This window comes from Vicugna pacos, chromosome 12 (assembly GCF_048564905.1).
Source record: "Vicugna pacos chromosome 12, VicPac4, whole genome shotgun sequence".
In the NCBI taxonomy this organism is placed as follows: Eukaryota; Metazoa; Chordata; class Mammalia; order Artiodactyla; family Camelidae; genus Vicugna; species Vicugna pacos.
Genome location: NC_132998.1, coordinates 32870500 through 32887139, shown reverse-complemented (window position 1 = coordinate 32887139; position 16640 = coordinate 32870500). Strand labels below are relative to the sequence as shown.

The window sequence follows — 16640 nt, the reverse complement described above, 5'->3', positions numbered from 1 at the left end:
AACCTCAGTATTTTTATGAATATTGACTGTTGTAGGCTGCAACACATTGTGTTTTGGCTGAAGTTTACAGACACGACGCCAGTTTTTACTGGCATTATTAAGAAGATTTTTCTGGCCAACTTGGATCTAAGCAGGTGTTATTGATTCCAACATTAATTTGTCAGGGGTAAAAAAAGTATTTTCATAGCATGTAAGACGTACAAAACTTCATTATACAGGATTACTACTGGTGGAACAATTTTTACTCCCTATAAGGTATTTATTAGAAAGGTCAATAGACCAGAGGTTTAAATTTTAAAAGACAGGTATATGCACACAGATCACAGAGGACTAGCCTTTTAATTAAAACATATGGGTATTAATAGGTGGCAACAGTTCAGCAGACCCAGGTTCTATTCCTCTCCGTCTTGTTTTGAACTTCAGAAGTTCTAGGGCCAAGGAAAAAACTGAGTATAAATCTCTTGAAATCATTTGGCTTATCCACCATAATTTGTTAATTACATAAGTCCACCATGGCTGTTTTTTATTTTAGAGACTCAAATTTTGGCTTCAAATACAAAAGAGTGAAAAGTATCTCAATGGATAAACAAAAAGAATTGGAATACAATGCACGAACCTTGATGGTTCTCAAAAAAGAACCCAAAAAATCAGTAACAGACATTTTGGAGAAGACGGGGGAAATTTGAATATGGACTGAATATCAGATAATATAAGGGCATGTGTTCATTTTTTGGTGTGATAATATTATGATTATGTAAGAGAATATCCTTATTTTTATGTGACATGCTAAACTATCAGGAGCAAAGTATCCTGAGTTCTATAATTTGCTTTCAGATGGTACAGAAAATTATACACCATATATTTTTACATATGCATATATGCATTCATAAACAAAAGTATACAAATATATGTATACTTATGCATACAAATACATATACACGCATGGATAGACAAAGCAAATACAGTTAAATAATAACTGTTGAATGTAGGTATATGAGAGTTTATTGTACTTTCCTTTCAACTTATTTATAATGTTTCATAATATATTTAAAATTTTTCATAATAAAAATTTAGAGATGAATGTGAGAATTCATTCCATAGAGGACATGTCATCTTCTTGGCTTTAGGAAGAGAAGTCAACGAAACTGTAAATCAAAGGTTAAAAGTAATTTAAATACAATACTGTTAATATACTTAACACTATTTAATTGTACACTTAAAAGTGGTAAGATGGTAAATCTTCTGTGTATTTTAGTGCAAATTTTTTTCATTTTAAATTAAATTTTTAAATGAAAAAAATAATTTAAAAGGCCTCTCTACCTGGCACTGTCTCTGGGAACCAGTTTTACTCAGGAAAGAAGAGAAGAATGAGAACAGAGGGGGAAAAGCAAAAAATAAAAGCACACTAGCTGATCAGGTTAGACTAGAGGAAGAGAGAAAATTCCTTAGGAGAAAGGGGAAGATGCTAGAGAAAGGGGAAGGCGCTAGAGAAAAAGCTAAATCGATATAAAAGGAAATTAAGGAATCTTCAAAGGCAGGCTAGAACACCAGAAAGTAAGAAAGGACATATATGCCAATCTAATTATCTATCAAAAATTACACTATAAAATGAGAAGATGATACTAAAAGAGAGAGAATACAAAGAAACCTTACAGAGGAGGGGCCAAGGTGTGGGAGAAAAGCTTGGAGTGAATTTGTTCAACCCAAAATTCATATGTTGGAGTCCTAACTCCCAGTACCTCAGAATGTGACCTTATTTGGAGAGAGGTTCCTTGCAGACATAATTTGTTAAATTAAGAAGAGGTCATACTGGAGTAGGGTGGACACTTTATTCAGTGTGACTGGTGTCATATTGAGAAACAAGACACAAACACACTTAGGGAGAAGATGATGTGAAGAGACACAGGGAGAAGATGTCAGTTTACAAGCCAAAGGGAGATCCTTCCCTCACAGCCCTCAGAAAGAACCAGCCTTGCCAACACCTTGATTTCAGACTTCTGGCCTCCGGAACTCCCTCTGTTGTTTTAAGTCACCCAGTTTGTAGTAATTGCTTTATTACAGCAGCCATAACAAATTAATATGCCCTTCAAAGGAAGCCCAGATCAGAAAACTGCTCAGAAGCATCCCATTAAAGCTATTAAAGTCAATCAGGAATTGGGGAAGCATCCTGAAAACCAGGAATGCTACACGAAGTCATTAGAGAATATGTGGACAGATTGGACAGGGAAGACTGAGGCTGCTGGGCAGAATTCTCAAAACTTATTGCATAAGCTTGACAAGATGACACAGTTATTTTAAGAAGAGACTCAGGTATTGTTTATGTCCTGAGGAAACAAGCCTGGGAATTTTATAAAGTTAGGGCTTTAAGGAAGAAAAAAAAAGAGACGAGAGACTTTTTTTAGATTTATTTTTTAACCGTTTTTTTTCATTGAAGTATAGTTAATTTACAGTGTTCCATTAGTTTCAGGTGTACAGCAAAGTGATATATATATATATATATATATATATATATATTCTTTTTCAGATTGTTTTCTAATATAGGCTATTACAACATATTGACTATAGTTCCCTGTGCTATACAGTAGGTCCTTGTTGTTCATCTATTTCATATTTAGTAATGTGTATGTGTTAATCCCAAATTCCTAATTTAACACCCCTCTCTTTCCCCTTTCGTAACCATAAATTTGGTTTCTGTATCTGTGAGTCTCTTTCTGTTTTAGAAATAAATTCATCTGTGTCTTTTTTTAGATTCCACATATAAGTGATATCATATGGTATCTTTCTTTTTCTGGCTTACTTCACTTAGTATGATGATCTCCAGGCCAACCCGTGCTGCTGCAAATGGCATTATTTCATTCTTTTTTTTAATGGCTGAGTAATAGTCATAGATATATGCCACATCTTCTTTATCTAGTCATCTATCAATAGACATTTAGGTTGTTTCTATGTCTGGGCTGTTATAAATAGTGCTGCTGTGAACATTGGGGTGTATGTATCTTTTCAAATTAGAGTTTTCTCTAGATATATGCCCAGGAGTGGGATTGCTGGACCATGTGGTAAGCCAATTTTTAGTTGTTTAAAATCTCCATACTGTTTTCCATTGTAGCTGCACCGAATTACATTCCCACCAACACTGTGGGAGGGTTCCCCTTTCTCCACACCCATCAGAGGCATTTCTATTCCTTTATTACAATGGCTGTTGTCTCGAAATTGCCAAGGCTAAGGGTCTGCAAACTATAGCCTGTGGGCAGAATCCAATCCAGTGTCTTTTTTTAATGGTAAAATAATAGGTGTATATTTACATTTATATGTAAACATAATATTCATTTATTACATTCATTGATAAATTTAATGGTTTTTACATTTTAAATGGTTAAAAAAGATCAAAAGAATCACAATTCATGGCATGAAAATTACATGAAAACCAATCTTGATGTCCGTATATCAAGTTTCATCGCAATACAGCCATGCCCATTTGTTTATGCATTGCCTATGGCTTCTGTCACACTCCAAGGCACAGCTAAAGAGTGGCATCTGAGACTGTATGGCCTTCAAAGACTAAAATATTTGTTAAAGCTGGCTCTTTACAGGAAAAGTTGCTGACTTCTAGCCTAGGCCTATGATTTTTTCCTCCTTTAGCCAATCCTTGACTTGAAACTGTTGTTAATGTCTCCGATACGTTCCGAGGGGCCTGGAGAAAAGCAGTACTTTCACAGTGCACTCTCTTGTGTGTGCAGTTTACTCTCCTGGACCTTGATGCTCTTTTTTTTTTCCCAACTTTTTTCTGGTCTTGACTAACTTCTGATATTTCAGAGGAACAAAACCACTTCCTTCACTACACCTTTGCCCAAAATAGTGGGATATGACCTAAGTTATAGTGGTCATAGTGGGAAAAAGAACTAGGTCCTTTTTCCTCCATGGTTACCCTAATCCTTCCAGGAAGGCTCAGCTGAATTTAAAAAACAAAACACACAAAGCAAAAACCTAACTTCTTAGTTTGTCCCATTCTTTCTCTACATAAACAGAGCTAATACTAAGGATCTGTATTTTTACTTTTTACTTCTTTTCTATTTGTTCGTCATGGTCTCCAAGCAACTGGCACAGACTGACTGATACCCTGTTGAGGCTGAGACAAGGATGACTTTCCCTTTGCACGTGTGTGTTTCCACTGTCTCTCTCCTTCCTTCAAATAGCCCTGAATGTCTGGTCAGGAACACATCAAGTTCAGGGTTCTGGGAAGATCATCTTACTTGCAATAACCACTCAGGAGACAAGGGATGTGACTGTGTTTTAAATTTTTTGCTTGATAATTGTATTTATATGTGATTCAGATTCAGATTTAGACTCCTTAAAAACTGGGGCTTTATAAAGACTGTAGGTTGAACTAACTGCATTTCAGTATTCCTGAGTGGGTGCATCAGTCAGGATGAACTAGGTTATTATGTAGCAACAAACAACTCCAAAACATGGTTTTGACAATAACAGTTTGACATTAACATGTCTATTACAAGTCAACAAGGGATTCTGCTTATTAGAGTAAATCAAGGACCCCATCCATTGGATGTCCCATCTCAAGCCACACTTACACAAGTGACAGGGCAGAAGGATGAAGGAAGGTGCACACTGGCTCATAAATTTTCCCCCAGGGGGCAACATGTTATTTCAACTCACATTCCATTGGTCAACAGGAGTCATATGACAGATCTAATTTCAAAGGCAGCAGCGAAATGAAATCCTATCTTGTGCCATGAAAGAGAAAAGCAGGCAACATCTAGTTCACAGTGTTGATAATTCTCACAGAAAACGATACCCTCGCCAGCGGAGGAAAGCCAGATGTGCCAAGGGTAAAGGACTTGATTCTATCCAGGGTCTGAGTAAGACCCTCTGAGATTTAGCAGAATGACGAGTTAATAAGAGCTCCAGTTTCTTTGCACTTAAATTTATACGAAGCAAAGAAAATTTAGTTCTTGGACTTTCAATTTGGGGGATGTTTTTATACTGCTTATAGTATACTATTTGAAGAATTTGATGTTGTCATTTGGGCTTACTGCCTGATTTTTCATATACTCTTTCGACTAACACAGCTGAGCATAAGCTGAAATAAGAAATAGAATAGGGTCTTATTTTCAGCCAAGAATGCAGACCAGCCTTGCTGATAATTTAATTCATGTTCCTCTTTTGTCCCGTTTCAGAGCCTTCTGGTAGCGAAAGATACACCTCCTACTTGAGGTCACAGGAGGATACTCAGAGCAGCTGTGGCTGGTATTAGGAGTGTGGTTTTAAGAAAGAAGTAGGAGAAGTTGACCACCTCCTCTACTGAGGGAAATTGTCACACTAGGCATGGAAAATCCTAGGAATTAATAAAAGAGCAAAAAGCTGGAGACTATCAGGGAAAGGCATTACTCCCTTCAGCAAGTTGTCCTGAAATGAAGGCTTAGAGAAACAATATTGGGAAATCTGACTGTTGCTGTAGATCCAAGATGCAATCCCCAGTTAAGCTTTACCCATAATAAAGCTGATTTTTAAAAAAATCTCCATCTAACTACTACAGCTACCTCCCAAATGGTTTGAAAGTTGGAAGAGGAAAAGGTGTGACTAAAATCAGAACAGAGATACTTAGAAAGCAGAACACGTCTTTCAAATATAATCTTGCGCCTGGAAATATAAAATGAATAACACTGAAATTATTTTAGTGAAAAGGAAGAAAAAGAAGCTATGAAGCCCATTCACTCACTGCCCCTCACCTCCTGTGGAGCCTCTGAGTGGTCCTCAAGCACAGCTTGAAAAATCACAGACTTAAAGAATTAGAGTCACTGGCCCTTTGATGCGTATGGAGAACTGGCTGTCTTTAAGGACAGTGAGGCCGCCAGAAGAGCCTAATCCCTACATTACCCAAAAAAAAGCACCCCCGATCTCTCCTTTCAGAGCATCTACAAGAATGAGGCTTCTCTTTTTCCTCATTGACTACACTGGGTACTCCTGAAGTGTAACATATATAAGAATCACCTGGGATTCCTGTTTGCAATACAGAGTCCTGGCCCCACTCACAGAGATACTGTTCACTATTTCTGGGGAGGATCTCAAGAAACAGGTAAATCTGGGTCGGGTGTCCTGGAGACTACACTTTCAGAAAGAATGTGAAAAGGAAAACTAATGGAGAATATACTGAAAACATCCATTAGGCCTTGAATGCCAAGTTAAGACATTTGAACTTTAATCAATGAAGAACAGAGAGCTATGTAAGTATTCAAACAGCAGAGTGACATGATCAGAGGTCAACTTTTAGAAAGTAATCTGGAAGCAGGACGTGAAATAAGCAGAACAGGGGAAAATAACCTAATGGGTTACTATACGGATCTAAGAAAGAGGTAAGGAGCTTCTGGATTTGAACAGTGACAGTAAGAATGGAGAAAAGGATACAGATAATAGCCTATGCTATGGACTGAATGTCTGTGTCCCCCCAAATTCACACATTGAAGCTGTAACCCCCAATGTGATGGTATTTAGAGATGGAGCCTTTGGGAGGTAATCAGGGTTAGATGAGGTCATGAGAGTGGGGCCTTCATGCTGGGATTAGTGCCTTTATAAGAAGAGTCACCAGAGAGCTTGCTCTCTCTCTCTGCCATGTGAGGACACAGCAAGAAGGGGGCAAGCCAGAAAGAGAGCTGTCATCAGGAATTGACAGTGCTGGCACCTTGATCTTGGACTTCCCAGCCTCCAGATTTCTCTTGTTTAAGCCATCCAGTCTATGGTATTTTGTTATAGAAACCTGAGCCAACTGACAGTCTACAAAGACAGAATCAATATGGTTTGGCAGGTAGGAATTGGAAAACAAAAGGAAAAATGGATTCATGTATGAGGCCAGGGTTTCCCATCTAACCAGAAGGCAAGATGGTTGTTCCTTTAACAAAAAGGAAGAGAATGAACTGACCATGTTGGTCACTGTGCCTGCCCTGCCACAGGCCCTGCTGAAGTGGTAAAGGGGCAGTCCTCAGGGACCACACGATCCCTCCAGCCACAACCAGATGGACTGGCATCGACATCCAACCCAAAAGCAGTCACCCGATAGGCTGACCACGGACCTATGAGCCTCCCTTGCTCAAATACACAAGCATAGCCAATCAGATTACTTGTCTTTCCCTAAGTTCCCAAGTGTGTTCTCCTCAGAACATGCTCCTCATTGCCTGGGAGCTTGAATGAGGATTCGTTCACGCTGGAGCAAAAGTGTGACTAAAGCAAGGACATCATGAATTTAGGGTACTTTCAGGAAACCAAGGTACAGAGGACAAAACTGCTGGAAATACAGAACTGGAGCTCAGGAGAGAGGTCAAGGGAAATGCTGATTTGAAAGTTAAGCTTATAAAAGCATTATATGTTAAGACTAGATAGCTTGACAAGGCAGATCACACAAATTGAGAAGAGAGAGAAGCATTGAGTCCTAAGGAAATCCTTCACATGGAGAAGAGACAAAGGAGGCAAAGAATTAAGAATCCATACTTTTGGAAGGTCTCGTCCTATTTTGCTTAAGGCTCATATATGATCATTTGCACTGACCTATTCAAACAAGGTTGCTTTTATCTTATACAAAGCAGTACTTAGTGGAAAACTTCTTTCCCCAGCTTTGTATTCTTATCTAGAGAGACCATCACAAGAGTAACAATTCTGGCTTCTTCCCCGCCCCCTTACTCACTCCTCCACAGAAGAGAAGGAATGACTTAACCTAACTGATGAACGGTAATAGGAACAGCTGTAAAGTAGGCTGAGTCGGGCAGACTGAGTAAATGTAGTTGGGAATGAGGCATTAGTGAACCCGTTAGGCTCGAGACTTCAGGAGTGTTCTCCAACCTCAGCTCTGCAATAATCAGTCTAATGAGATCTATTGGACCCATGTGCCAATCTCAACTAGTTCTAAAATTTGGACAGGGCAAAGAAAGGCATTTTATTTTAATTTTCACTCGATTGCAGATTCATTACTCAGAGAGCAGACTCTGAGACAGAGGTCAGCATGCAGGAAGTTGCTTGGAGAATCAGAATCAGAATCAACGTCTGTGGAATAAGGGAAAGAAGCAGGACTGCAAGAGAAGAGGTTAGTCTAGGATGCCTCACAGGGCTGCCAGATTTAGCAAGTAAACAGGCAGGAGCCCAGTTAAATTTGAATTTCAGAAAAACAGGAAAAAAAAATTTTAGCAGCAGTTTGTTCCATGCAATATTTGGGATATACTGATTCTAAAAAAATTATTTGTTGTTTACCAAAAACTTCAAATTTACCTGGACATCCTGTATTTATTTTATCTGGTAACCCTAAAGCCTCAGCCACCCGGCAGGGAGCTCTGGAGCTGAGAGAGCCCTTTCAACCTGTCCTGAGTTGGGCAAGGGTGCTGGGATGTTAGAGCCCCACACAGCTTAGTCATTGCATGCAGCTGCTCCTGGGAAGGAGGCAGAAGCTTGGGCAAAGTGGTTCTCTTCAGCCATGGGCAATTCCCGGAAAGGACTGGCAACCAGAGAGTGTCAGCCAACTATAATCCCAACAGCTGGAGTGATACGTCCTTTAGTCCTGGAGTGGGGATCTGGGTGGTGCAATACAGCTTCCATGCCTTACCTCTCTCTCCCCACAAAATCCTCTAACAATTCTACATTATTTATTTAGCCCCTTCAGTGTTTTCAGCAATGTGCTGGGTCCTAGAGGCTCTTCTGCTCTTGTTGAAAACTGTCAGTTGATGAAAAGAGAGAAGCCGGTCTAAATGTTTGGTGAACGAGTTGTCAATTTTTCACATTGAAAGTCTCATACTTTTTCCCTTGGTCTTTAGAGATGGGTGGACCCTGTTACAGTTTTTCTTTCAAAACATATTTTTTGACGACACATTTAATTCTATTCCCATCCCAAATTAAAAATTTAGAATAAGCTAGGGAAAAAAGATACTTCCTTAATTTGAAAAGGGGTATCCACCAAAAACCTAAAATGTCTTGTTCTTTTTTTTTATTTGACTCTTTTTTAAATGTAACTCTATATTATAGAAAATGTCAAACATACACAAATATAGGGAAAATAGATTAATGAGCTCCATATATCTACCACTCATCTTCAATTATTATCGAAATTTGCCAATTTCCAAATATCATTCTGAAAAATAAAATATTAGACCCCTGTCTCCATAAACGTCAGGAACAATACATAATGATGCCTACTTTTATGGTCAATAATTTTGTCCTAGAGTTACTAGTCAATAAAAAAAGATCAGGAAAAAAATAAAGAAGTATGACTATTGGCAAGGTAGACATACACCTAAAAAATCCAAGGCAATCACAAAATACCTATATGGACTAACGAAATTTTTCAGAAATGTAGAAGCAAGATTAACATACAAGAACCTACAGCTTTTCTATAATCAGAAAAAACTAATTTGAAAATGTAATAGAAAAGAAAGCCAAATTCAATTCCAACAAAACTTTGAATTACCTAGGAAAAAACTTAAAAGTAGGAAATTTATTGAAGATAATCATACAATTTTAATGAAGGCCATAAAAGATATTCTTAGATTAAGAGGTTCAATATTACACAGATATTAATTATCCCCAAATTAAATTTAAAATGTGATGCAATTTTAATCAAAATTCCAACAGGATATTTTATAGAATTGGCAGGCTAATTTTAAAATTCATCTGTGTGATGTGCCAAAAAAAGTTAACAATTTTTAGAAAAAAAGAAAGGAAAAGAACTTATTTTACCAGATTTCAAAATGTATTATAAAAATTACAGTTGAAATATTTATACAACATTGTAAACTGACTATAACTCAATTTAAAAAAATAATAAATTTTTTAAAAATTTGGTATTGTGAAAAATACACAGTGATCTTAGTATGTGATAAATGAGGTATTTAAAATCAGACAGGAACTGACAGACTAACAACCATGTTGGGACAAGGAGCTATCCATCTGAAAAAGAGTAAAATTAAATGTCTTCCTCACACTATACTTAAAAATAAATCTCAGTTGTATTTAAAAATGTAAATTTTTTAAAAGGACAAAAGAAAAAATGGGAAAATATATTTCTAATCTTGTTGGGAGAAGCTATCTTGACAAAACATAAAACCCAAGTACATTATGTCTATGGCAGAACACATAAAAACAAAGTCAAAAAGCCAGTAAATTATGACAAAAAATATTTGCAACTGATGTAATTTTATTTTTTTCTTTTGCATCCTTTTTTAACTTTTTTTAATGAGTTATAGTCATTTTACAATGTTGTGTCAAATTCCAGTGTAGAACACAACTTTTCAGTTATACATGAACATACATATATTCATTATCACTTTTTTTTTGCTGTAAGCTGCCACAAGATCTTGTATATATTGATGTAATGTGATTTTACATCTCATTTTATTTTACTCTGTATCATATATATCTCAGTTTATCTGAATTATCTAAATATAGATAAATATTTTAAATATATATATATATTCATACAAAGAACCTATCAATCAGTTAAAAAAAAAAACAATAGTTGAGGTTTATCCCTGGGAGGCTTTTCCTGTAGACCCACATTGTTGGAAATGCCTCACAGGGTAACTGTGTGGTTTTGCTTCACTCACAGAACTATTTGTGAGATCTTTGGAAAAGAACTAACTACAAGACAGAGCTGCTAAAAGTATTAAAGACCTGTTAGTTATTTTTTTTTTACCTTAGGTATTGGCATATCCCACAGTCTGTACTGTTCTTGGGTGTGATAGCTTCGGAGGGAATGTGATTTGAACTCATTCAGGTTTAGACGGTGTCTGAAATTGGAAACCAGGCAAAACCATCTACTCTGACCTTAAAAGTGGCCCTAAAGTAAATTACTTGCAGAAATTAGATTCTAGGTGGGGAAATGTTTGATGTTTTCAGTATGTCCATGTTCAAGTGGAGATAAATGAGGTCCAACTAAAAGAATCATGGGCTGACTGGCAGGACAACTGTGGATTAAGCATAGATTCTTTTAAAAAGGGCTATCTTAAAGATAAACTCTGACTTAAGCTTTGGAAGAACTAAGGTGACTTTGATGAGCAGTGGAAGCAATCACATGTAAAATTCCTTCAATAAAAATTCACTGACTTTAAATAATTTTCCTAATGTTACACATAATTTTTTAAAATCCTTTACATTGTGAAAAAAATTGGAAATCAACCATCTAATTAAAAACAACCCAACTGAAAAATAGGTAAAGAATATAAGCATACAACATACAGATGATGAGATACAAATGTTCAAAACCACATATGAAATATTGTTCATATGAATAAGTTCAGTTAATAAAATAATGAGATATAAACAAAGTAAATGAAATTAAGTTAATAAATCAAGTTAATAAAATAATGAGGCGTCAATTTTTGACCATCATTCTAAGTCAGAAACTGTAACGAACCTGTGATTTTACTCTACTTGCAAGCCAAGTTAGCTTACCACTATATACGTTCTGACAAAAGAATGTAACAGCATCCTGCCAAAAAAAAAAAAAAGATAGATGCTCTGATCAGCAAATCCATGTATAAAATCTGTTTGGTGCTTATGTTCCTAATTTTAAGCAATTGGCATTCTGGTACATGCATCAAGCTCCTAGAAGTTTGGTTAGTGTGAGTCAATTACCACATATACGATCAACTCTGAATATTGATTAACTGATATAGTCATATCCTTGGACCTGCAAGTCTGGGAACAGAATCAGGGAGGACCCATAGTGATTACAGCAAGGTACTGTCAACCTACTGGACAGTCAGCCTTTCCCAAAGTCATCTATCTCTCTGACTCTTTGTAGGCCTTCATCAAAACAAAACTCTTTCAGCCATTCCTCTTTCGTGATCACTTCCAAGCCCTCTCATGATCATAGTCATTTCCAGTTTGTTAGTGCCTGTTAAAAAGCATCATCCAAACTTGAAAATACTACTCCAGATGCAATCTGAACAGCACAGAATATATCATCCGCACTGGACCCTATTTTTCTATGAATGGGCCCTAAATATGCACTGGCTTTTGCATTAGCTGCTATCCTTGTAGAATCTTCTCTAGCTTGTATTTAACCCCAACTCCCAAGTCTTTTTCACATGGGAAAAGAAGACAGTAAGGTGGGTGAGAGCTTGTGCTGTGGAATCAGATTTCCTAAGTTTGAATTCATACTTTGCAACATGCTGACTATGTAATGTTGGGAAAGTTACTTCATGTCTTTAAAGCTTAATTTTCTCACCTGTAAAATAGGAGAGATAACAAAAATATCCACCTCAAAGGGTTGTTGTAAGGATTAAGTAAGTTACCTCTGGAGAAATACTTGGTACAGTGCAGGCTATTTCTCATGCATCCCGCATTGTACTGGATACCTCTTATTTAACCCTCACAAGAATGCTATGATGTATATATGTATATATTTTTGCATCCATTTTACAAATAGGAACTCTGACATGCATAGAGTTTAAGTAGCTTGCCTGAGGTCAATTAGTTGCCAAGCAGCAGAGCCAGGGTTGCAATAAGGTCTTCCTGACTTCAAAGACCAGGTTGCTCTTGCATCGTCTAGAGGCATTCTTCCCCTTCCTGTATTTCTACATTTTTTAAGTCTTTACACAGCATAATAAAGAGGTTAGGAGTGCAAGCTCTCGAGGCAGACTGCCTTGTTTGATGAACTGGAACAAGTTACTTAATCTCTACTTAAATGATCTAGGACAAGTCACTTAACTTCTCTATGCCTCAGTTTCTAAAATAAGAATTTTAATAGCAATACCTACCTCAGAGATTTCAGGGCTGATTAAATGAGATAGCATTTAACATGGCACCTGCCCACTGTCTAGTACCCAATAGTTGTTTGCTGTGTTATTCTCACTCCAAATCACCTTGCTGATCCTCTGTCTGCTTAGGAAACCATCCTAAGTATTTCTAGGGATGCACATCAAATTTACAAAATTTCTCTGAAATTACTCAAATGCATACTTTCCCACATATAAGATATGTCAGACTATGTCTAGAATTCTTTCCCTTGCTTTTATGAACTCTAAGATAATAGAGTTGAAAAGAGGGAGAAATAAAGGCCCTCATAACTCAAAAAATGCACATGAAGGCCCAGAAATAATAGAAAGTTGTCTTCAGCTATGATTCATCAAGGGCTATTTGCATCACTTCCTACTGCTTTACCGCAGCTCACTTCTCATTTTGCTCAGCCCTATATATTTATCACACGCAACTCACATTTGGGGGCACTAATTAGAAAATATTCTTTCGTACATCAACCCAGCTGCCAGGAGACCCCACCTCTACACTCAGCAAAACTGGTTCAGACAACTAGGCTTTCAGTATTTCAAGGCAAAAGGAAAAGAAACTTATGATCCCCACATAAGTTCTATGAGACATTTATTACCGTCCCCACTTTACTGCTTGAGGAAGACAGGGCTTATCATAGTCATCATTTGTATTTTACCCAAAGTCACGGAGTTGATTAGGTGTGAAGATAACAGTTAACCCAGATCTCCCACAATGTCGCTCCAGGTGGAAGGAGCCTGTGGGTTGCAAACAACAATGCTTCCCAAACTGGTCTTCCACCCACGTGACACCCACACCAGTTTTGCAATATCTTCCTACCTCCTATGAGATTACTTACTTAATTTTTTTTTATTCAATGCACTTTTGCTTTCTAAATTAATTAGAGAATATCAGTCTAAATAGTAATGGCTGGGAAATAACAGGTTTTATACACCACAAATATTTTACATAATATATTTTTAAGTATATTCATTTCCTAGGATTGCCATAACAAAATACCACAAACTAGGTGCGTTAAAACAGCAGAAATTGATTCTCTCACAGTTCAGGAGGCCAGAAGTTCAAAATAAAGGTGTCAATAGGGTTGGTTCCTTCTGGAGAAGAAACTATTCCAGACCCCCTCTCTTAGCTCCTTGATGTTCCTTGGCTTGTACACACATCATTCCAATCTCCACTTCCATAGTCACATGACCTTTTTCTCTCTGTTTGTCTCTGTGTTCAAATCTCCCTCTCCTTTCTCTTACAGAGACGTTAGTCATTGGTTCAAGGCCAACTCTAAATCTAAGGTTATTTCATCTCAAGACCCTTAACTAAATACATCTGCAAAGATTCTACTCCAAATAAGGTCACATTCTTAGATTCTGAGTGAGGTTCTGGAATTATGAGGAGGACACAATTCAATCCACTACAACAAGGGAATAATGACTACAATTTTTTTGAAAGTTCATCCCTGTACCACCTAAAATCACCTTGCATCCTGCTAGTGGTTTACAGACCACACTAGGGAGACATTAGGAGGTCTTGGGCACCTTCCCTAGTTTTAAAAGCAGCAGGTTTTACAGTCAAGGTGGCTGCACTTCCTTCACTACAGTTGAACCAGTGTATGTTTTGGTAAATCAAGAAGTTGGTCCCCTAGATAGAGTTGATTCTCTGGTTTTGAGAGCTCAGGAAATATTATTAATAATAGATTGTTTCAAGTGCTACTTCCAGAAGGTAGATGAATACTAGCTTATTCCATGATTCATCATTTTCTGAAATCAACCACTGTCCCCATACAGGTCTGTGGGGTTGTATTTGAGGAGTTATCAAGTCTTGTCTCCACAGGGACAACCAAAGGACCTTAAGGTGGATATGCAATTTTAAAAAAGCCATTAGGCAATACCGGACATTTTAAAATTCCACTTTGTGCAGAAAGGCAGGATACTTGAGAGCACCTATACAGGAACCCAGAGTAAGCCCAAACTTCCAGTCTGAGTAAGGATGGAAGGGGGAGTTTATTCTCAGCAGCCTTTATATGACCTACACTTCCATGTGAGTTACAGGTTAAGTAAACTTGGGTTTTTCTATTTGAGATAATATACAGAAGACCTTACTCTTCTAAATGCAAAGACTGCGGCTTTCTCTAAAAAGTATGTATTGGATAAAGGAAATTAAAGATCTCAGGAAAGACATTTTTATTGATCATTCTTCTTTTTAATTGAGATGCTTTTTTGCTCCAAAATATTAAAAATTACCATCTATCAAAAACATAAGAGGGGAAATGGTCTTAAATAAAAAAAAAATCATCAGATGGTGGAGATCAATTATTATATGGGCTTGATGCAAAATATTATAAAAGATGCATAAGAGCAGATGCTGTGCTTGGAAACATCACAATGAGCACATTTCCATAAACACATATGGTGCAAAAGCTTTCACATACAAACTACCTTAGTGTTTATACTGAGTTAAATAATTCAAGATGGTGTAACCAGCTTACAGAAATGTGACAAAACACTTTAAATAAATTGGGTTGTCGCCATGACAAATAACCTAAACAAAAGAAACAAAAACAGCCAAAAAAACCCACTTAGACAAGAAGAGGTGGGAAAGGTAGAACCACAAGGTTCAGAATTTGTTGGCAAAAACTCAGAGTACAAGATCTGACTAAACTATACCTTGTGTTTCCACCAACAAACATATCTTAAAGAAGCAACCCAAACTTTCATGTATGAATGGCCTTCAAATAGTAGTTGTGACTCTCTGACTCAATATCACCCAACACCACTGCTGACACAGAGAACTTTGTAAAACTTGTCTGCAGAATTTCCTCAGAGACTGACCAGTCACCTCATGCAAAAATGTGTTCCTTTACTTTTTTTACTTTACTCCTTCCCACCTAGATGGGAAAATCTCAGTTCTTTACTTTCTTGCCTTCAAGGTCCTGAACTCCTCTGTCCTGTGCTGTCAGCCTCGGGGACCAGTGAGTCCTTTGCAGGCAGGACATCACGTCCTGATCAGGGATACACGTTAGAACTAGAAGTCCCAGACCTCCCATCATCCAAGAAACTTTACCCTTGGCTGCACGCCCAGGGCGACTAGTCCTATCATTCTGCTTTTACTGTGCACCTTGTCTATGCTGAGCTAGAGCCATGCCGATCAGATGATTTCCACGGCCAGTGCTGGCTTTATTGAGACAATGTCATGTTTCCAGGAGGCTCTGACCTTCAGATGTTCTCGCTTCTCTGGTCCTTGTTCCCAGCACTGTAAGAGAGGCTTTTATCATGACCTCACTGCTTTGGGTAAGAAAAAATGAGTTCCAGGGAAATTTTCACCTTTCTATAGAACCATCCTTCTAAGAGAAGACTTTTTTTAAAATTTTTTATTGGTTTACAATCATTTTACAATGTTGTGTCAAATTCCAGTGTAGAGCACAATTTTTTCAGTCATACATGAACATACATATATTCATTGTTCCATTGTTTTCTCTGAGCTACCATAAGATCTTGTGTATATTTCCCTGTGCTATACAGTATAATCTTGCTTATCTATTCTACAATTTTGAAATCCTGTCTATCCCTTCCCACCCTCTGCCCCCTTGACAACCACAAGTTTGTATTCTACGTCTATGAGTCTATTTCTGTTTTGTATTTATGCTTTGATTTTGTTGGTTTTGTTTTTTGAGTTTTTTTTTTTTTAGATTCCACATATGAGTGATCTCATATGGTATTTTTCTTTCTCTTTCTGGCTTACTTCACTTAGAATGACATTCTCTAGGAGCATCTATGTTGCTGCAAACGGCGTTATGTTGTCAGTTTTTATGGCTGAGTAGTATTCCATTGTATAAATATACCACCTCTTCTTTATCCAGTCATCTGTTGATG

The 16640-nt window shown here is 37.3% G+C and overlaps 1 long non-coding RNA gene and 1 other non-coding gene across 2 annotated transcripts; one reads left to right on the top strand and one right to left on the bottom strand.

Annotated features, from left to right (window-relative positions):
• Positions 1–320: 320 nt before the first annotated feature.
• Positions 321–14111, bottom strand: LOC140700204 (uncharacterized). Its single transcript, XR_012078520.1, has 4 exons — positions 13820–14111; positions 11402–11476; positions 10682–10775; positions 321–428 (listed from the first exon to the last, which is right to left on the bottom strand). It is a non-coding gene; the product is annotated as an uncharacterized lncRNA (long non-coding RNA).
• Positions 10504–10639, top strand: LOC116282742 (small nucleolar RNA SNORA18). Its single transcript, XR_004192321.1, has one exon. It is a non-coding gene; the product is annotated as a small nucleolar RNA SNORA18 (small nucleolar RNA).
• Positions 14112–16640: the final 2529 nt, after the last annotated feature.